General features: G+C 38.6%; 1 protein-coding gene and 4 non-coding genes across 6 annotated transcripts in view; 1 reads left to right on the forward strand and 4 right to left on the reverse strand.

Moving 5' to 3' along the window:
• LOC133525472 (dopamine D2-like receptor) overlaps positions 1-21,869 on the reverse strand; it is a 402,684-nt gene that overhangs the window by 310,635 nt on the left and 70,180 nt on the right. The window lies entirely within an intron of this gene.
• Trnap-agg (transfer RNA proline (anticodon AGG)) lies at positions 3,999-4,070 on the reverse strand. The gene has a single exon. It is a non-coding gene; the product is annotated as a tRNA-Pro (tRNA).
• Positions 6,340-6,411, reverse strand: Trnap-agg (transfer RNA proline (anticodon AGG)). Its single transcript has one exon. It is a non-coding gene; the product is annotated as a tRNA-Pro (tRNA).
• Positions 7,441-7,512, reverse strand: Trnap-agg (transfer RNA proline (anticodon AGG)). The gene has a single exon. It is a non-coding gene; the product is annotated as a tRNA-Pro (tRNA).
• Positions 9,396-9,467, forward strand: Trnap-agg (transfer RNA proline (anticodon AGG)). Its single transcript has one exon. It is a non-coding gene; the product is annotated as a tRNA-Pro (tRNA).

Consider the following 21,869-nt stretch of genomic DNA (forward strand, 5'->3'; position numbering starts at 1 on the left):
AAGATGACATGTACCTAATCAAGGGCAAATGCCATAAAATAATCCACACGGAAATTAGGTCATATTTGAAAAAGCAGACTCTCATCAAAACCTTATTAGGCTTGAGTTGGCGCGATAGAACAAAACACCAAAAACAAAAAATATATATCGTTACCCTGCATACCATTACAGTAACTATTTTTTTTTTGTATATTTAAAATAACTAGCCGAGCGATGTCACTAGCAACTTTTTAAGAAGAAGTATTTTTTCAGAGTAACTAAAGTATAAAGTATTTGGCATTTGTACTCGTATTTATTCTCCCGTCTAATTACCGTTTAAATTCTTATTTTCCTGGCTTTACGTCGCTTACTTTATTTTGCCACAAGAAATTACTGAATTAAAATAGGAAAGTTCGATTTTCATTACTCGCTATATCATGATTTACATGTCTTTCGAGTTATTGGTGCCACCCCGTACTGCATCGAATCAGCTTGCCTCGGTGCCTCTTAAGCCACGCAGCGACAAGGGTCCCGCCGAGATATTTCTGGGTCACACACAGATTTCACTTCTAATTTATCTTTCCTAAATTTAAAAACACAGTAAATAAATGGACATTATTTTTGACCTATATGTACGTTAAGAGTTTCAGAGATAACTCTTAAAACAAGTTATAAAACTTGTTTTAGGTGATATGACCAGAAATCCGCCTTGATGATATCCCTGTCGGGAACAGAAAACACAATCTTTATTTTTCTGTGTCTGATTCTTCTATACGCAGTCATGCTTTTAGAGAAGCATTAGATATGTTATTATAGGCATAAATGCATAGTATCGTAAATTAATTTCCTCCCGTAAAATGTCTGGCTGAGGAAAGATATATATATAGAGGATATTAAATATGCTCGAAGGACTACAGAATGAGGCACTTCAAAGAGATAGGCAGTATGGTATTTCGCCACCGACAGAAAAAACCACTATTCTGGGCTGGGTTGCTCTGTACCATCGCCCACACTGTTAACTGTCCATCGGTGGACCTTATTACAAAAGGTATAAGGTCCACCGACGGGCAGTTAAGATTGTTTCTACTATTACTAGCCTAGCCTGTAATCGTGACTCTTTTGCGGAACCTTGTAATCCAGAAATCCTGTAAACTCTCCAAATTAGTCGGTGCCGATGAATCGATTGCGATCACTTCACAATACGGAATCAGCTGAATGCGCTAGTTAGCTTTGGGAATTCCTGTTCCGATCCTGTTTGCGATTAGTTGCCGAAGCAGCGACCGAATGATAATTGCCAACGAAACTCGCAATGTAGCCCTCAGAATTAGAACTACAGTCATAGTACTCAATTTTAATATCATAGTTTTCTGCATCTCCACCACTATTTCAGTTCAGGCCAAGTAGCTTTAAAAATCTTCCCTCTTCATGTCAACACTAAGGTAAATAACTGACTAGAAAAATACCAATATCAAACAAAATGACGCCAAAATAGGCCGAGGAAGGGGTCGCTAAGACAAAACAGTGATTAGATGACACGCCAATTTCCTCGTGTTTACGCGCGACACGCATTCATTCACAACTCGAGAGCTGAGCCGTGAATGGCTCAAGCCCGATAAGTGAGTATGTGTGCGTGTAAAATTGGTTAACTACTAAAATATTTCATTTAAAGATGTGCTTGTGCATGACAGATATTCGATAGACCAACTACAAAAGCCAACTAAGGTGTAAGTAAAAGTCAGTATCAGTATGTATCTCCACCCTGTTTTTATTGTACGTAGTTACCTTGCCATAAACCCACAGCATGCTCCCTACAGCGACAAATAGTAGTCATTACTTATAATGGTGATCATAAGTTATTACTTATTACATAGTGTTTTTTCGTCCGTTAACCTGCCGCCTCGTTACTCCTGTATCTTCATCTCAGAGAAAAACAAGTCTGTAGTTAAGTGTTATACTTTCATTAGATCCAGACGAAGGTATTCAGAAGCTTGATATTGACCGAGCGAAAGCGAAAGTTTTCGTTTCAACTTTCGTTTAAAATGATTTCGTATGTCCAGATGTTTTCGTCTACAGGTCGCATTTTTCATCCGATTCTCGTGCAGTTTGGTGAGCAGGTTGGATATGGATATTCTTTTGTTGATCCAGATTTATTGTATCTTATCTTACTTGTACTTCGATTGACATCGTCCTAATTATATGTTGTATTACCCTTTTGACATGTAAAATTTGTAATTTTATCAATAAAGGAATATGAATATGAATATGAATATTCAAAATGGCGGAGTCATCAGGGTTCGCGTGGTCTACAGCTCACAGAGTCACTATATATATATATATAGTATCTAATTTTATTATAAAAGGCATCTCGGGGTACGGTACCGTCACATGGGCGTAAGGTGAAAAATATATTCACTATTCATTACTTTTTTGTTATAGGTTCATGTAACGAAACGGCCAAGCCACATATTTTGGATAAGGTGTAGAGTTTGTGAAGTTAGGGCTTGTAGAGTTACAAGCTTGGCTCTACATGAGATCTGATAACTTTCTGACAGTGTGAGCCTTATGGTTTCGTCTTGGTAATATTTTACATGAAATTGTTTTTGGTGGGATCAATTTTACTCAACAATACTCGTTAATTCAAACAATTTAGGCGTTTAATCTTAAATTGAGTCCTCAAACAATACAAAAGGCGATGAAAATGTAAACTCTGAAGCAGTTACGATTTTACAACCACCGTATGTCAAACACAGGCTGTTGTTCATAATTTGATCGCAGTTCTGTTTACATTAGAGGCCTCTTTGCGAGTGATATTGCCGACGGAAACAAAGTTGAACGTCAACATGTGTAATTGTGAGTGAACGCGTAAACTCGACACGAGGGAGATACGCGATCCACGTGCCGGGGCCTTATTCTCGTTTTAAAATATCTTTAATTTTATAGCACTCATACATAGTAGATCTCACTTGCAAGTCAAATCAAATAGTAGATGGACAGGTCAATTCGGACGTGCACTGACATCAAACCGATATTAGAATGTTATTGGAATCATATCAGTTAGCTCTTATTCACGCGGGCGTCTCGCTCGCACTATAAGGTACTTGACCCATGTAAATCTAAAATTCAATGATTTAAACTTCAAGATCAGTATTTAAGGATCACATTTTTGACAAGCCACAAAGGAAATGATACCAATAACAAGTTGACATTCTAAACTTAAAATCGGCCTCCAAAGGAATTTCTCAATAAACTAAAAAAATACCACACCTAGTAAAATTTTTAAAGTCTGAATATGCCTCTGGGAGTGATGGCCGACGTTATATGTATTTATCGAGCGTGCCGGCGTGCCACCACACCGTATCGTGCCGTGTCGTGTCGCCTCGTGTCGTGTGTCGTGCCCTGTCGTGCCGTGCGTGACAATCTCGACTTTGAGGAAGTGTGGGAGGAAAGGACGAGATTGTAGAGTAAATACCATTCTTTGGCACGTCACTTTTGGCAACAATCGATAGTCACTTGCAACTATTTCTCTATGCTTCTATCTAAAATCGTAGAGGCGAGGGATAGGATGTTTATCTGGTGTTTAAGCGATTTATTTAATGATACCAAGCAAGACTAACAACCGTCTTAAGGATGCTCTGTCTCCCATACATTTACATATAAATTGTAAAAAACATATACCTATTGGTTATGTTAACTGCTCCGGACCGGAATTGTTCCCGCCACCAGCTGTTGAACTCGATAAGTTTAAATGGGGAGTGTGCCGCATTAACCTCCTTACACTCTCGGGAAACAATTTACGACACTCCAGTAGTGGGCTGGAGACTTGCAACGAGCTCCGTATAGTCTGATAACTATCTGCTAGCGAATCTAAGTGCAAAAGTGTTTGTACAAAATATTTGAGTGTTTCTAAGATTTTTAAAATTATACCTTTATTCAATTGACTTGAAACTTGACGATCGCGTCTCGTTGGTCTAGGGAGCCGGAGTAAAGCCGGATTCGGTCTCAAATTATTAAAAAAAATCGGGCTCGTCCGGGATTTGAACCCGGGACCTCTCGCACCCTAAGCGAAAATCATACCCCTAGACCAACGAGCCGCTTACAAAGGAAGTCTAAATTAGTGATCGATCGCCACTCACGCGCAGATATCTATGTCATCACTGATCCATGATAACGCAAAGGCAGTGCGGTGTGACGTAACAACATACTATTAGAAAAGCGATCAAGAAATTATCTTACTGAATATTTAAACTGGCGTCTTTTTTAAGAAGCAAACCCTACTATGTTAGATGTGCTGTACGGTCAACCAATTTGATTCCTAGGCCACTATAGAACCATGTCATAATGACTTCTACGACAGTGCTTATTGAGTGATGCATGTCATGTATAGAGTAGTTAAAGCGACAAGGTTCTATGGTGGCCTAGGATTCAAATTGGTTGACTGCACCTATAACATGTGTATGTGTCCTTAAAACAGAAAGTGGCCCAGCACAAGCCTCGCAGTGCCGCTTGCCCAGCGCTGCACCTAGTAGGTATTATTTATTTATTTAATAAGATACATGGTAATTTTATCATGTTAATGTAATAATAGCCCCACCAAAACTCAACAATGAGTTTGTCTGTGGGATCATCACCACGGCTCATAGGAGCCTGGGGTCTGCTTGACAACTAATCCCAAGATTTGGCGTAGGCACTAGTTTTTAGGAAAGCCACTGCCATCTGACCTTCCAACCCAGAGGGTAAACTAAGCCTTGTTGGGATTAGTCCGGTTTCCTCACGATGTTTTCCTTCACCGAAAAGCGACTGGTAAATATCAAATTATATTTCGTACATAAGTTCAGAAAAACTCATTGGTACGAGCCGGGGTTTGAACCCGCGACCTCCGGATTGCAAGTCGCACGCTTTTACCGCTAGGCCATCAGCGCTTGTAACTGCAATTCTACCACCACATCATATTAACTAATAAGGCTACCCATTGGAAAAAACACAATGGACATTTAATTCTGTCTGTAAATATATAAAATGGACTTATGAACAGTAGATTCTTTAAAAAAATGATATTTCTCAATATAATAAAAACACAAGGTTGAAGTTTATTATGGCAGAACAATAAAGTGCTCAACGTTTTGTAAATAAATAAGCTTCACAATTTAATCATTTCGCTGGAAAAGAGGGAAATCTCGCGAAGAAACACTTGTCTATTGTGTCAAATCGAGACAATCCGGATTTATTTATCCTGCTAAAACGGTATTTCAGAATGTTATGCACGTATGTATTTACCTTAATCTCTATTATTTTGTTTCTGTGTCGAAAATATGTTACACAATAAGGAGTGGTTCAGTAAAAAAGTGCCAGTGAATTATCTAGTATATTTTTTTATTTTTTTAGTAATTTGAAGTAGTTTATTTTTTCAGTAATCTGCAGATAAAATACTATATAATAACAATAAAATCATATTGAGAAATATCAGATTGTTTGAATTTTCTAATTTTTATTGCAATGTACTTCGTGACTTTTTGTACACCACAATTTGTCAATCTTCACCTGCCGTTTTCCACAATGCCACACTTGAATTTCAATTTTCACAACTAGGTGTATGCTTTTAGGAATATCATCTTACGAGTAATTTATACCAATAAACTGGAGTTCATCTTCGGTAGTCAGGAAGTCTCTCCGATCTAACCTCCGCCAGAGGTTTGTCTATGGAAGAAAAAACTATGTTTATGAGAAACACCCCATAGATTCTCTCAGAAGACGCTGTTCAAAAAGTCTTAGGTTAGGAGACATGTAATATAAAAGGTGAACACTTCAATTCGCCCTTTTATTTTTAACACGATTGTATTTAATTGTTTAGAATAGTATGTACGGATTACTACAATAATGCGCTATTTAACAATTATCACTAAAATAAAATGAAAAATCCACATAATGTGCTGCTACTTTTTTCTAAACCACTCCTTAAACCGAGCAACCCTGCATCAGGAGACACGACGGCACCGTGTCATAACATAATGGCCTATAAATTACGCCCACACGTTTCCTTGGCTCATTCAAACTGGAAACGTATGTTGTCAGCTTCATTAATACGGCTAAACTATTCATGTATTTTGTAGAATTACATTTGTGTTGTAGAGGGTTGATACATGCAGCTTTTTAACTTTAATTAAATAATTATTCTAGAATAAAAACAATTCAAATATTCTAAATTACAATGGATAGGCATACTGAAATCTGCTTGATGCATCTTGTATTAATTTGGCAGCCTAATAGAGTAAATACGCTACAATAGAGTGAATACGATAATAGTATCATATGTATATGGACAAAGCGTACATAAATAAGTAACTTCAGTAATAAAATAAAGTTGGGCTCGTCCGGGATTTGAACCCGGGACCTCTCGCACCCTAAGCGAAAATCATACCCCTAGACCAACGAGCCGCATGTGTCAATTGCCGAAATAACCAATCATAACAATTATTAACCAACATTCCGGCAACTCGCAACACTTATCGTTACCTAATGATGCTATCGAAATGCAATAAATTATGGCGATCATTATTTATAACTGCGGTGATAATGATAAAGCTAGCATCCCGAGTTATCTCTGTCGTGGGATTTTTGTTTGCAGTCGATTATTGTACTGGTTGGGAGAAGTATGAACTCCACTTATATCTATCTATTGTCAAGAAGCGGTACTGATACGCTACTTTACTCTAGATGTCGATTACGAAAATACGAGTAATAAGCGTTTTGTTAAGAACACTGATGTATGGAGTGAGCAGTCTAGCTTAGGTATTATTCTATGGACTTGACAGGCTTATGAATAACGTCATAATCCATGTTGGCCTAACAGTCATGCCTGCAACGAATGTAAGGTAAATGTTTTAAAACTACTTATAATTTGGATACGGTTGCCGAACGGAGATGAGAGGAATAGCGGAATGCTATTGGTCATCTCCACTCGTCTTTGCCTCAGTGCGTAGCCAGCCCGAGCCGTGCCGAAAATACCGGCGCAATGCTAGAATAATGACCGCTCTCGGTCCCGTCGCGACCGGTGCGGCGCGCGGCGGCGGCGGCGGCGGCGGCGGTGCCGGCGGTGGCGCGCGCGGTCGCGAGCCGCGCCGCCGTGTCGGCGCTATCGCTGCGGATTACCGCGTCTTTAAATATGCCACGGATTACTACACTACACCTACTATGGTATACTTATTCACACACGAGAACATATAGATACTTGTTATTAGTTTTATTTTTTACGTAAAGGTGTAGTAATCATGAAGATAAAAAATATATGAATTAATAGGAGTTATTTATCTGTGCGTAAAATATGAGTATAAATGTATTTTTTATGGATTCTATAATCTCAGAAAACCTAATAATTAATAAATAAAAAACTTCTAAAAAACCCTCAGGCTTTTGAACATTTGAATTAAGAACAACTTTGTTGGAAAATCAGTTAAAAAAGACATTGGGCTCGTCCGGGATTTGAACCCGGGACCTCTCGCACCCTAAGCGAAAATCATACCCCTAGACCAACGAGCCGGTTGCTGTGATAGCCGAATATTGCCACAACATTCGGAAGCCGCAGTGAAAGGTGGCCTACATTGCGTACGCGCGTATTGTTTCGACTAGGTCGCCTGGTCGGCGGTCGGCCAAAGCTGCATTCGAACTTTACATTTGATCTCATTTCGACATGACGGATAGTCCTAGCGGTATACCCCGAAATTCAGTAAAATGCTGCAAATGGTGTTAAAAGTATGAAAATAGGTGCGATTGATCTTTAGGCCATTTGAATAAACTTGACACGTAGAACCAAAAAAAAAGAAAAAAGTTTTGACGTCATCTTACACATATCTGCATTAGTTGGCTTTAATTAGTTACAATCTTTGTCATTTACCTTTTTTCCAGTCTACGGATTTCTATTGCTGATACCATTGTTACCAAATCAAGGAGGAATCGCTGACTCCCGAATCACAGGCTTAGACCTAGTTCGGGAGGCAGAGGCTCAACCCCACTACCTAAATGTGTTACAAACCTAATACACCTGTCTTACCTACAAAATTTTACAATATGAATTGTAATGTAAGGTTTAAAGCAATAAAGATTTATTATTATTATTATATCTTTTTTTTCTATGGGAAAAAAAATCTTCGGAAACCTCTCGTGTGTGATATCAAATGAAAGGGTTTTTTAAGCCAATCCTAAAAATAAATCTCATCATTACATTAATTGCACCTTCATAGTATTCAGTAAAAAACTCAAAATGATAAACAAATTTAAATCAAATTGTGAAATTGGAATAGCACTCTAAAATAAGTTAGGTAGTAAGTATGCACTTATTGATCCACAGAATATCAATTATTCTTGGGCTAGATTACTTACTCATATTTACATTATTACATTTTTCATGTCTTGTTTTTTGAAAGCATATGCGAGAATATAAATATTTTTGACGATATTTACATTGATCTGTAGGTTTAGAAATATTTTATCCTTTTAACTATATAATACATTCTTGAGTCACAATTTCTAAATCTTATAGGCAACTAAACTAAATTACTTTCTACGAAGATATTTTAATTTGTCTTATTCAAGTAGACACACTACTATTTAACATTCTATTATATCTGAAAATAATTGAATTTGTTCTGACACTCAATTTAATACTGTCATTCCCAGATTTAAATAATTAAATAGCAATACAAAAAAAAACATATAATAAAAAATAACAAAACAATTAAAACTATTATTTCGGTTTCACGATTTCTGGTATGCATCTATTAATAAATTAAAATATACCAAATATGTAGGCATGTGTAGGTATTTAAGTCATAAAGAGATATCTGTATAATTTGTTGCTGAGGTTATAGGTAATATTCACCATTATTACCATGAAGTGTTTGTTACTATCAATGGAAGAAAATCCTAAGTAGGCAACATCCACGGAGCCATGTACGCGACTTATAACGTTTACTTACGGAATCAGCCTCGGGGCTAAAAGCGAATAGTCACACATCGGCACTCACACTCCAGCCTCACGCAATTAGCGAAGTGCCGCTCACGTACTTAGCGCTGGTACGAGTACCGCCGACGTCCGACGACCGACGAGGGCCGCTTCTAAGGTGGCCAATATCGGCTGGGTCAAGGTCGGGAAGAACTACTAGTAAGTAGTAACAGCTGTCTGTTGCAATATCGTGACAATGTATGTATACAGAGCAAATTTTCAGTCATCCTTAATTTTTACTGGACCATCCCCAGAATTGCAAAATACAGGCTTGTAAGTGACCATTAAAAAACGTCAAGATCTAATCGAAACTATATTAGTCAATTCGATGGGTAAAAGATTACTTCACACATACGTAATCGAATGCAATAACCGTGCGTAATGCGTAACTAATCGCTGTAATTCACTTGCTCTCACAAGCGGCTCGTTGGTCTAGGGGTATGATTTTCGCTTAGGGTGCGAGAGGTCCCGGGTTCAAATCCCGGACGAGCCCGACATCCTTTTTTCTTGTCGTGAGTAAATTGTGAGAGAAGAGACCAAATTATGTTTACGCTAGTTCGGGTTCGAGGCGTCCCAGGTGAGATCAGCTCAATACCCTTTTTTTTTCAAGAATCAGTGTGACGAAGATACCACGCCTAAGTATTTACTTTGGAATCGACCGTGTTGTCTCGTAGTCACAGGTTTTAAAGGAAAACAACTTAGGCTGGTCGCTGATCAGGCTGTTTTAGTTTTAATGAAATAAAAGTAAACCTAAGCATGGATTTTAGGTTGGCCCTTTGAGATTCAAATTACACCCAGAATTGTATTTTGATACATTGACACGTAAAGTGATTAATAGTTGGCTACGGCAGCAGAAATATTCTAGTACTTATCACATTTTCAATGGGTACAAAAATGATCGTAAAGAACCCTAGATCAACGAGCCGCGTGTGATGGTCGTCAATTGAAACAATATGAACGGCGACTAATAAAATAATTTCGATTAGATTATAAAGGTAGACTGTAACCTTCTAGCTTATAAAACGTATACAATCAGCAACAGAAGTAGTCTTTGAATCTTAACCGTTTTAAATGATTCACGGTTAGTTTCACTAAACTTAAATCGACCGGGATATAATATCGGGAGCTTTAAAACAATATAAAAGGTAATCACGGTTTATATCGCGGTTGATTTGTCTTTTTGAATCTTTGAACAGAAGTAGCTCAGCGGCCCAGGTGTTCAAAATAATCTGCCGCTGCGCTACTTCTGATAGATTCTTTCTTCTGATTATAATTGAGCGAGTAAGATGTGTGCGGACACAGATCATATAATATTGTGCGGATAATGTTGAATACCTCGCCGGCTTAGCTTCTTATCTTGCTGATTGTAAGAATATAAACTCAGGTGCTGGCGGTTAGAGCTGTATTTATAATATCCGAACTTTTAGATAGAGAATTGCCTCAACTTGATTATACGTGATCCGCGTTACATCGCTTCAATAAATTATGCAGTTCGTTTGATCTCATAGCGAGCAAAGATCCGGGCTATGAATATTAGTGCAGTTAGCGAAGCTGGCGTAAGTACCTGGAAGTAATACAACAAGGGCTAATTAAAATTTCAGGCTCGGATACATAACGAGAAGTTTTAACGAAGCGCGGTTTCGCGAAACAGATTACTGGTACAACGTGCGAGTGCTTAGTGATCGGAGCATTATGTTTTAATTATCCCCCTGCTCCTGCTACATTATTCACGGCTCGACTCGATGAAACTCTAATAACAATGTCGGCTCGCGTCGCGGCGAGCCGAGCGCCGAGGAAGACGGTCTTAATTTGTAAATTATAATCTTAATCTTGACGCGGTATTAATTTGATATTAGTCTCAATGCATATCGCTTCCAACTACAGAGATTAGAGATTATTCTGAAAATTAATATTTTATTGGCACGTTCTAATGAATCTGTCCGAAATAGGTACGTTGACGAGCCCCTTTCCAATGGTAATAAAAGAAACTTTTTTTGCTATTACAAATTATTTACGAAAAACTAAAGAAAATGAACCTTAGAATTGATTTTAATTAACTTTCCCTCTTTAATACCTTTTTAAATGTTGATCCTAGCGAAAAAATGTTCGGGGTCTTTCTTATAGGCAATTTTATAAAGATGATTTGCGTGATAGAACATTTTTTGCTATGGGCCACCGTTTACGAGTTATTTACGAAAAACTAAAAAAAGGGACCTTAAAACGTACGTAGACACAATTCTTGTTGTTTAAGTCCAAATAAGGCTCTTATACAATGCTTTTGAATATATATATATTCCTGTACTTATAGATAAATCCTGACATTCTTGTCGTGTCGATCGATATCATGTCGTTGTGTCTCAGAGGGTTACAGAGGTGTGTTTAAACACTTTAAACATCGCTCATAATAACCAACAGGTCACGATGGCGCTCCGCGGCGGCCGCCGGCGGACTTATTGCTGATACTGCAACCTTCTCGAAAGGAAGTTTCTAAGTCTTGTATCAAAAATACTAATCATACCTACAGCTGTAGCACGGTCGCATTATTATCGCCTTTCATCATGCCTGTCACGTTCTAACAAGTATGTAAGTGCGATCGTGACAGGCGATAAAAATGGAACCATTCTGCCACTACTGGTTTTGTAAATTTGGAAATGAGATATACTATAATATAACTTAACGATAATTGAAAGACAAAGGAGTGCTGACAAAACGAATCCTTCAAGGCCGTTTATGCTGGTTTTATTTAATAATATTTATAAACAAAAATCAGCCACAATTATAATCAAATGTAAATCGATCCATTAATTAAAATCATGGTAGGGCCTCCGCTAGCTGACGCGGTCGCCCGCCGCGTGCGCACGCTCGCGGGTCCTGCTTTACAAAAGATAAATGAATATAATGATCTAATCCGCATATAAACTTACAATACTATCGTCCTCTATCGTCGGTCACCGTCACCCTCGACTTCTTCTAAATGCATGGTCCTTATCATAGCATTATTAAGATGGTCGCCCCAAGACCACTTTAAGAATGAAGGCTAGAATGTCACCGGACAGACTATTTTATCAGTATATTTCAGCCACTCCGGAGCGCGCAAGTCGACCGGATTTCAACAACAAAAATGTTTTTGAACATGCCTGGTGTAAGCCCTTCGCATGCGACAGATTACAGAATTTGCAATTCAAACTGGGCCCGTATAAACAGAGAAAAAAATGAATATTTGGGGGCGATTAAATCAGCACGTGGCGGTAATTCGCGGCGCAATCAGCATTGATTTAGTGCCGGCGCGCCACACGTCCGGTTCCAGCCCCGGCGCGCGGCCCCTCGTTGAGCTCTGGCAAACTTACTCACCGGCAGGAACACAACACTATATAATACTTAATATAAATTGTATGATTTTACTTGGCAATGAAGTCACTATGATACCATGAATGAATTATTCATCCCCGATTATACGAAAACGATACCCAACTTGGCTAGTAGCTTAAATGATACAGATATGAAGATAAAGTTGAGACTTCCCCATTACATCAAAAATCTTGGTGGCTCCACTTCTTAAATCCATCCTTGGGTCCTAAGGACCAATCCTGCCAAAGGAAATCTTTTGTTCACGCAACGCCATATTTTATGAGCTGCACCTCCGACTATTGTATATAGTAGAGGACATATGTATAATATGTATAGGTAGTGTTAAAGAGATCCGAACTCGTTTAATGTTCTCGGCGATATTACTGTTGTTATAGTTTAAATTTGTTCACCACCGGCACCGGCACCGGCACCGCAGGCGGCTCGTTGGGCTAAGGGTATTGTTTTAGTTTAGAGTGCGAGAGGTCCAAATCCCCGACGAGCCCAACATCTTTTTTATTTTCTGTTCTTTTAGTCGTGTTTTTACTCAATCGTGAAACGTTTCACTGATATGATCGGCGCTACGCTTGATGAAAGGAAATAGCGGAAAGCATAATCTTTAATTGGAACATTCCAAACGTATAATTTTAGATTAATTTCAAGGGTGCATTCCTGAGCTTAAACTAAGTAACTTTCTCAAAGACACCGGCATTCCATTTAACTCCATTTCGGTCCTTACGAGCCTTGCCTTGCCGACGCCTGTTCTAGGGCCTGTAGGGTTAAGATGGTCGGCTCTTTATCATTTGTCACCACGCCTGTCACGTTCTAACAAGTATGTAAGGGCGAAAGTGACGGGCATAGTGACAAGTGATAAAAATGGAACCATGCTGCCCCACTGTTTACATATTGATTATTGTTTAATACGAGTGTATACATTCGCTGCTAGACGTAGGATCGGAGGATTGATGTTCGAAATAACATTGATATATCATAGTTTTCAATTGTTTGGTCACACTTTGCCCACATAAGGCTGCATTTCCACCAGGGATGAGCTAGGATGCGTAGTGTGGAATGTGTTTGTTAGGAACCAATACAATCACCTCATTTACCTATCCTCGCTCAGCGCAGCTCTAATGAACGTATTCTATTGGTTCTTGACAAACACATCCCTCGCTACGCATCCTCGCACATCTCTGGCGAAAACGCAGCCTTGTTACGTACACTTGTATACTTACTGCCCTTTTAGTTGTATTTGAGGCTCTTAGTTACAAAGCCCATCAAGACAAGCCAAGGAGCCCTTGCAAGTCGGACGTCTACCTCGTGAAGACAATCCTTGCTGGCCTGCGTCAGGGGTCGGAAGGTCAACACACAGCGGCTCGCGAGCCGCATTCAGCTCTTTGAACCTACAATTATGGCTCTTGGAGACATTCAAAAAATTAACACTTATAGGACTTGAACCAAAACATCTTTTATTTGTGGCTCATTTAGTATTACTGGTTATGGAGCTTTTTGCCAAAAAACTGCATTTTGAGATGGAAGCGAGCCACTTTGCACGATGAAAGTGAACACTCAATAAAATGTTTTTTTTTTCTAATCACCCGCAATTTCGTCCCTTAGGAGCCGAGGTAAGTCTTCGATTTTATAGGCAAAAATAGTCAAGTAACTCAGCTCGAACACGTAAACACGCCAATCTTTCGCCAAATGTGATTTTATTACTACCATTTTATGACAAGCGGAAATTCATAAGCCCTAAAATTTTGATGTCGGCAGTATAGTGTATTTAAGGCACACTCTGGGGCTAGCGGGCGGACTGCGTGGGTGGCAGCTGGGACTCACAGATATCGATGAAGGTTTTCATCACGAGAACTAGGGCTGACATTTTAACATAACAATTTTTGTCACAATCGTAGTAGTAAAGCGTTTATGTAAGCGGCCAAGCTATACTTCAGTATTTTTAGGGTTCCGTACCCAAAGGGTAAAACGGGACCCTATTACTAAGACTCCGCTGTCCGTCCGTCCCTGTCACCAGGCTGTATCTCATGAACCGTGATAGCTAGACTGTTGAAATTTTCACAGATGATGTATTTCTGTTGCCGCTATAACAACAAATACTAAAAAGTACGGAACCCTCGGTGGGCGAGTCCGACTCGCACTTGTCCGGTTTTTTATTTTTTGTAATTCTCTAAACTATTTCTCTAAAGTTGTCGCGTCTAAACTCTTTAGTCGTCTTCAAAAACACCCGTGGCAATGTGCACAGTGCGCGGTAACACGCTCCGAAGAGCTCCACAGAATACAGAACTCACAGAGCAGCTTCTAGCAAATCTAGCGGAAAGTGGAAGGCTCCACAAACAGAAGTCAGAAAGTGGTGGCTTGTCACCGCAAAGAAAAGCGTTGGAACTTTCCGCCGATGAATGAAGGTAGCTTAACTGCCTGGCCACGATATTGCGCGACTTGCGACCGTGACGGCTACGAGCGACGAGCGATCGAAACAAAAACAATGCTAAGAAAGAAGTATGCCACTAGCTATCGCTGCCGGTGAATTTTCGCGCGAATTTACTCAAGCGACCGGCGAAGGCGGTTAGCGACGCGACCGGCGACGGAAATGAAGACGCGGGCGCGGTTTGTGTAAATACTCGTCGAGATGTTGGAGTATAATAAATACTTAATCAAAATATTAATGTTTCTACACGCATTCTAGTGTATTCATTTTTTTTTTCGGGATGCTTTCCGTATTCTGTACATAAAGTGCTAAATTCGCCTAACGTAACCTACCTTTAACGGCATCTATCAAGTTCATGAACTCGATCCTTCTCTCGTTTTAAAATGTTTTTCTTGTCATATCTCAAGCTGTTTCCGAGGCACACAAGAGCCTCTTCCAATAAAGACATTATTTTTAAACACTTGAATACGTCCCATCCGCTCAATGCCGCCAACGCGTCTATACGTGGTACGTGGCACGCTCGTCGCTTCGATCTACTTCGTCGCGTCGCCCATCGCACCGCCCGTCGCTAAGACCAATTCGGCCCTGGAAGGGTGACCAGGACGTAAGGGCTCGCTCAAAGATCCTGACAACCTGTCCTAATAAAGGTGTTTGGAGAAGGCCCCTGTCCAGCATTTCATATCTGTGAGCTGATTGGATAAAGATGTTGCACGCGGCGCAGTCCACTTGTTCGTGTTCGTCAAGAGCGGAGAGAGGAGACGACTACTAGGTTAAAACTGCGATCCCACACAAACTTAAATCTCGCAAATAATAGGTGAGAACTGCGAGCCCGCAAAAAAAAGAAATGTTTGATAGTACAAAGTATTAGATATGTTACATCAAAATATAATACAGTTGTTAATATATAACAAAAGCCATTATGAAATGTGTCTTTAAATTATTTAAAAATTATATAAAAATAGGCATTATATTCATTAAGATTAAGGTTTAATAAATTTACAATAAAAGCAACGTATAATAAAAATTACACGATAGCGTGTAATGATATATCAAATGGCATTATAACAAATGTATGTCATTCTTATTATAATTATATTAAACATCACACGCCCGCTTTTTTGTTAGTAGCTAATTAAATAACATTAGTAGTCTCGCTAGTAGCTACTAATTTGATCATCTAGGTATTACTCTTTGAGTTCAGTCCTCTGTACTCTTAATCTACTCTAGGCGTACGAGGGTCATGCCAAAAGAAGTTAGATACTCTATGGTCATTTGATCGATACTGGCCAGTTATACACCATTGTAAAGGTAGGTTATTTGCTAATAAATTCAAATATGGAACACTCGGAAAATGTTAGGATTCCTTTTTTAATTATTTTTTTTCTGGGTAATTTTGGAGGGAAATTTTCGCAACAATGGAGCTCACTCGACGTGATTTTCGTGTTATGATTTATTATGATTTTAAAAAAGGTTTAAAACCTCAAGAGTGTTTTGAACTTTTAGTTTCAACTTTTGGCGAGTCTGCTTGTTCACGTGCAACTGTTTTTAATTGGTTTGCTGAATTTAAAAGGGGACGAGAGACCTTTGAAGATGAGGCGAAGACCGGACGGCCGCCAACCGCAGTCACTCAAGAAAACGTACAGGCTGTGGAAAAAAATGTTCGTGCGAACCGACGAATTACATATGCAGAGCTCGAGCGTGAGCTGGGTATTGGATCAGCAGCATTGCAAACTATAATTCATTATCATCTGGCCCTTCATAAGCGTTGTTCAAGATGGGTGCCGCACAAACTCACCGATTTGCAAAAAGACCGCCGCGTAGATTGGTGCAAATTTATGATAGATAAATTCGACGCTGGCGAGAAAAAAAATGTATATGATATACTTACAGGTGACGAAACATGGCTATATAACTACGACCCCGAAACAAAGCGGCAGTCCACAGTATGGTGTTTTGAAGATGAGCCGACGCCAACAAAATGTCGCCGAACCCGAAGTACACAAAAACAAATGATTGCCTCATTTTTCTGCAAGACGGGACATATTGCTACGATAGTGCTAGAAGATCAAAGGACAGTCAACTCTGAATGGTATGTGACAGTTTGTGCCCCCAGAGTACTGTCAGCTTGGTGTGACAAGCGGCCGAAATCGGGAACTCAGCACCTGCTCTGGCACCATGACAACGCTGCCCCTCACACTTCTGCTAGAACACTTGACTATTTCAGCTCAAAAAACGTGACTATCTTGCCCCACCCGCCATATTCCCCCGACCTAGCCCCTTGCGATTTTTACTTATTTCCCAAAATTAAAGAAAAATTAAAAGGAAGGCGATTTGAGAACAAAGAAGATGCCCTGGCTGCGTATAATTATGAAATTTCTGAGGTATCTAAAGAAGAGTGGTCATCGGTATTTTCTAAGTGGTTTAGACGGATGGAAAAGTGTATACGTGTTCACGGTGACTACTTCGAAAAAATAGATAGCTGTAATAAAGAATAAAGTCGGTAACTTTTGAGTATCTAATTTCTTTTGGCATGACCCTCGTCGAACAATCCCGAATGACGGCGCTGACGAGAGACGACGCACGAGCGGAGCGGTGAACAAGGAACGAATTAAAACTTAGCAAATTGGAATAGTTCCGACCGGAACAAGGAAAGGTTTTAATGTCGAAATTTATAAATCACTGCGTGCTTTTATCACGTAAAAATTAACTTGCAAATAATCTGACACCTAATTTTCTTCATGCGGAAGCATATGTGACGTCGCTGAGCTCGCCCGCCCGCCTCAGTCCATCGCTAATCGCGACAATGACTCACTATCAAGATTTAGTTATGACAAGAAGTGATCGAATTGTGTTGAATATATTACAATGTAGAGCTTGAAAAATAAAACAATATTTACAAGAGTAAGAAATGCAGTATATTGATAAGATAAATACTAAGCTAGGGTGAGATTGCAATAAATTAAGCTTTAACAGAACTTACAACTAGTGGATCGGCACATCCGGAATTCACTAAGTGAAATTCTAAAGATAATTAAGTATTATTCTTAAAAACTAATATAACAATGACTTGTCATGTAAGGAGTACTTTTGGTATAATATAAAATTCTTAAGTCTCAAATACTTTCACAACGTAACGTTCTTTCTAAGAACGGTCACATCAGTCAACTTAGTTTCTAAGTGCTCTTATAACTAATGGATTAGTAAAAATAATATCGGTATCACAATGTTAGTTAATAGTGCATAAAAAATCAAGTATAATATTGAATATTGAAAAAATGGCTCATAAATAGGACAAAGGTTTTAGGAACATTGGAATGTGTTCTGAGCGAATACTTTTAAAAAGTAACTAACATTCCTATAAAAATCAGTCTCTTGTTGAGATTCATTAGGCGATGATTCGTATTAAAGCATCAGGAGATTCGTCTTTGGTTGGGGTTGTAGAACTAACTGAGATCGGATTAGCAGTTGTAAATTTTGGACGGATCATAGGCTGAAGCTTCGAAGCTTGGGTATCTTCAAAAGTAGAACCACGGAAGTTTATATGATTGTAGTCATTTTCCCCTGGATTCCATCCTGCCGGCTTGGTCCTGTAATTAGTAGAGTTAGTCCATTAATTTCATTCTAAAGATGAATATTCAAATACAATCAATTGGTAGGATTAAAACAAGTTTAAGACTTTTGTACCTTACGGGATAGTGCGGCGGACGGAATCCTGATCCATGATGAGTTTGAGGTTGACCATAGGCTGAGTTTTCTTGAACATAAGGTCTTGGGTACGGAGAATACGACCCAGTTGGAATTTCATTTGATAGTCCATAGACACCTCCTAGGTTTGTTTCACAATTACATACTACGTGTGTGGGCCACATTCTGGAAATAGTAAAAATGTTGATGTTAGATACAAAAAATAACTTGTTATTTACAACAATCATAAGTTAGACCTAAGACAATACCTTGAATATTGTTGCGGAATGAAATTCCTCTCTCGCTGATATTGTTCCAATCGAAGATTACTGGGAATCGAATTATCTGTAATATGTCTAAATGACGCTGAAGCTCTAGATTCAATCACAGGCCTTTCTTCATCGTAATCTTGACGGTAATCAATCTCGGGATAATCTCTCTCCGAACTATAATCTTCAATATCCGGATATGGTCTGAAAAGTTGCAAAATTACGATTAGAACTATCAGAACCTATTGCACAAATCCATACAATTAATTTCATTCATACATACCTCATATCAGGTGACGCGTCCGATGTAAATTGCTGTTTAGAATGAGCTGTTTTGAACCCGATTTCGGCCATGGGTATCCTGGTAGGTCTAAACGGAGTTCTATGATATCCTCGCATAGCCGGAACTTGGTGAACAAAGGAATCAGGAGCGTTACTTCTTGAGCTATAAATTACAAGATAAATAGTCATTATTAACCAAACATTCCAGACCTAGTTTATTGGCAGTATTCAAGTCTAAATCAATCGAGCTCGTTTACTACACAATTAGAAGACTAAGACGCAAGTTTCTGATGCATTCCAAAGCCTATTAAAAAGAACGTTCATGCGTTACTCTGAAGTTATAAAATATTACGTCAACGGATCCGAGCTGTCTGGATGCGACGTCAAGGTTTCCGTTCAAGGACGTTCCAATAAATTGCCCTTATAAAGAGATCTGACACCATTAACGCTTCAGATTACTGTTTGCCGACAATTAATCACACTCTCAGCGAAGTAATAATCATTAGATAATTTGTCAACCTTTGGACATAAAACGATGCATATCAATTGAAGTTGATAGCGTGATGTAATGATCTATTTTTATAAAGACACCTCACTGGTCTATTTTTAGATTCATTCAGATCGATAAGATAAATGTAAGTACCAGATTACACAATTTCAGTACCAATAAGATCGCAAAGAAAATGTGAAGATAGGCGTGGCTGTCTTTTTGGTTAGGTAGCGCAGACGATCAAGGTCAAATTTTACCTCACAACGATTCAAAATGGTAAAAAATCTATTTTAATATCTGATAGTTCTACTATTAACATAATGCAATAGTTCTACGATTGTTTTACAGAAAAAATCAAACAAACATTCGCGTTCCCGCCAATGTGATAAATTAGTACAATGACCTCACCTGTGCAAGTAATGCCTTGTTTTCTTCCGATTTTCGGCTCCAGTAATCGATAACGTCAATGCAAGGACTAAACACACTGAAAGGAACTCTTTGAGCTTCATTTTCAACGTTAAAACTGTAAAACTGAAACAAAAAAAATTACGAAAAAACAGACAAGTGCTCGCGCTGACGTCTCGTGAGCAACTAAGTAATAACAATGCGGAGCACCGTCGAAGAGTGAGAACTTGTTTTGAGTGAAAGCGGTGACTAAAGTGCATGCAAAATTGTCTATAAGTATATCAAATTTTCATACACTATTGTCGTCGCCAGTAAACTAGTATGATTACTACAAATATACCAGTTTCTTCATTAGAAGTAGACATTTTTTTAGTGTCAGTTTACCGAACACTAACTAATAACGTTTAATCATGTAGAAAAATATGTAAGCATGTCATTAAATTAATTCTTTAACTACGTCCTAGTTCTTTGAGCGGAACTTATTAGATTTCAAATTATAATTATAATATTTATACAAATATCGTGATAACAGAAACTGGGGACTCGAATTGTTAAAATCACGCCATCTGCCGTAACTTTTCCGTACTTTCAAGTATTGGAATCACGTCAACTGTTCTAAGTTTCAATGGTACAATCAAACACCGCTAGATGGCGTCTAGTTTTGTTTGGCTCTTGTTAGAAAGTTAACAGGCTTTCTATAATTAAAACAAAATGACATTGAAAGTCAAATTATGACTTAGGAAACAATATTTAAGTTTTGTCGGATCGAAAGTCATTGAAGCCACTTTTTTTCATCAGAGTTTGGAAAAAGTTTAGTGGTACCCTAATTAACCAAAATGATCAAAATGGTTTGATTATTAATAATTTTGTACACTAAAAGTAAGTAAAGTCTTGTTTCATTGCATGTCCTTTTCGGATATTTGCAATTTGCTCTCCACACAAGTTACTCCACTTTTCCCACCCCCCGAGTTGCGGCTGCGGCCGACTTAGATTTTTAAGGCTGTACCCGCATTTGCCCTGTGCCCCACCCTAGCACAGTGACCTTGTTTGACACTGATCCATACACAAATGTGTGAAAATCAGTGTCATTTTAGGGAAACCACAGAAAACCTTGGTCAGGTACAGCCCGGCTACCGGAGCGATGCCTGGCGAGTGTTAAGAGAAGTACTCTAACCCTCGACGGGAATCGAACCCTCGCCTATCCAGTCCGATGTACGAACAGCCTAAGACCCCGCGCCTTAGACCGCTCGGCCGTCGAACGGATTAATTTTGTACACTATACAATCCTATAAATAACTTCTAATATCTATTGATAGATTGTTTTACGTGGAAGTAATTTGGTATGAATTTGTCACATTAGAGTAGGCGTAATTTACCTTGATTTACCTATAATGACGTCTGGTGGAATATAAGCTTGGCTTAATTTAAGAGAGGTAGCGATTGTTGAGTATTTAAAGCATTTAAATACACTACAATAATATTATGATTATTTTATAAATAAGTAAAAGTAATTGAATTATATACGGATAAATTATTTTTAACATTATTGTGTTTTGTTTATATATCCCATAACAAAAAAAGACTTCTACTTGGAATACCGAATATTTTAAATCAAAGTTTCTTTGCAGGCAGTATACGTATTCTTCATGTAATGAAACAGGTATATTTTCTCCAAGAATATCAATTCGTTTAAACAGGAATTGCTAATAGTGATTACGTACGAATTTTCTCGTAACTTAGACCCTTTACTGAGAATCCACCTACATCTCTGTTCATTGAGATGAATGAAAATAAATATATTCAGTAGCCTACCTGAAAATCTATAACAGGTCATGATCAGAAATCATAACCCTCCGAGCCTTCCAACCGTAGGACGTCTTTCATCGGTTTTAGATCGAATCTTGTAAATCAAGATGTTAATTAGTTTTCTAATAATTGTGACAATAATTTTTGAGCCTGCGGCGTCACGATACCTCATCA

This window comes from Cydia pomonella, chromosome 15 (genome assembly GCF_033807575.1).
Source record: "Cydia pomonella isolate Wapato2018A chromosome 15, ilCydPomo1, whole genome shotgun sequence".
In the NCBI taxonomy this organism is placed as follows: Eukaryota; Metazoa; Arthropoda; class Insecta; order Lepidoptera; family Tortricidae; genus Cydia; species Cydia pomonella.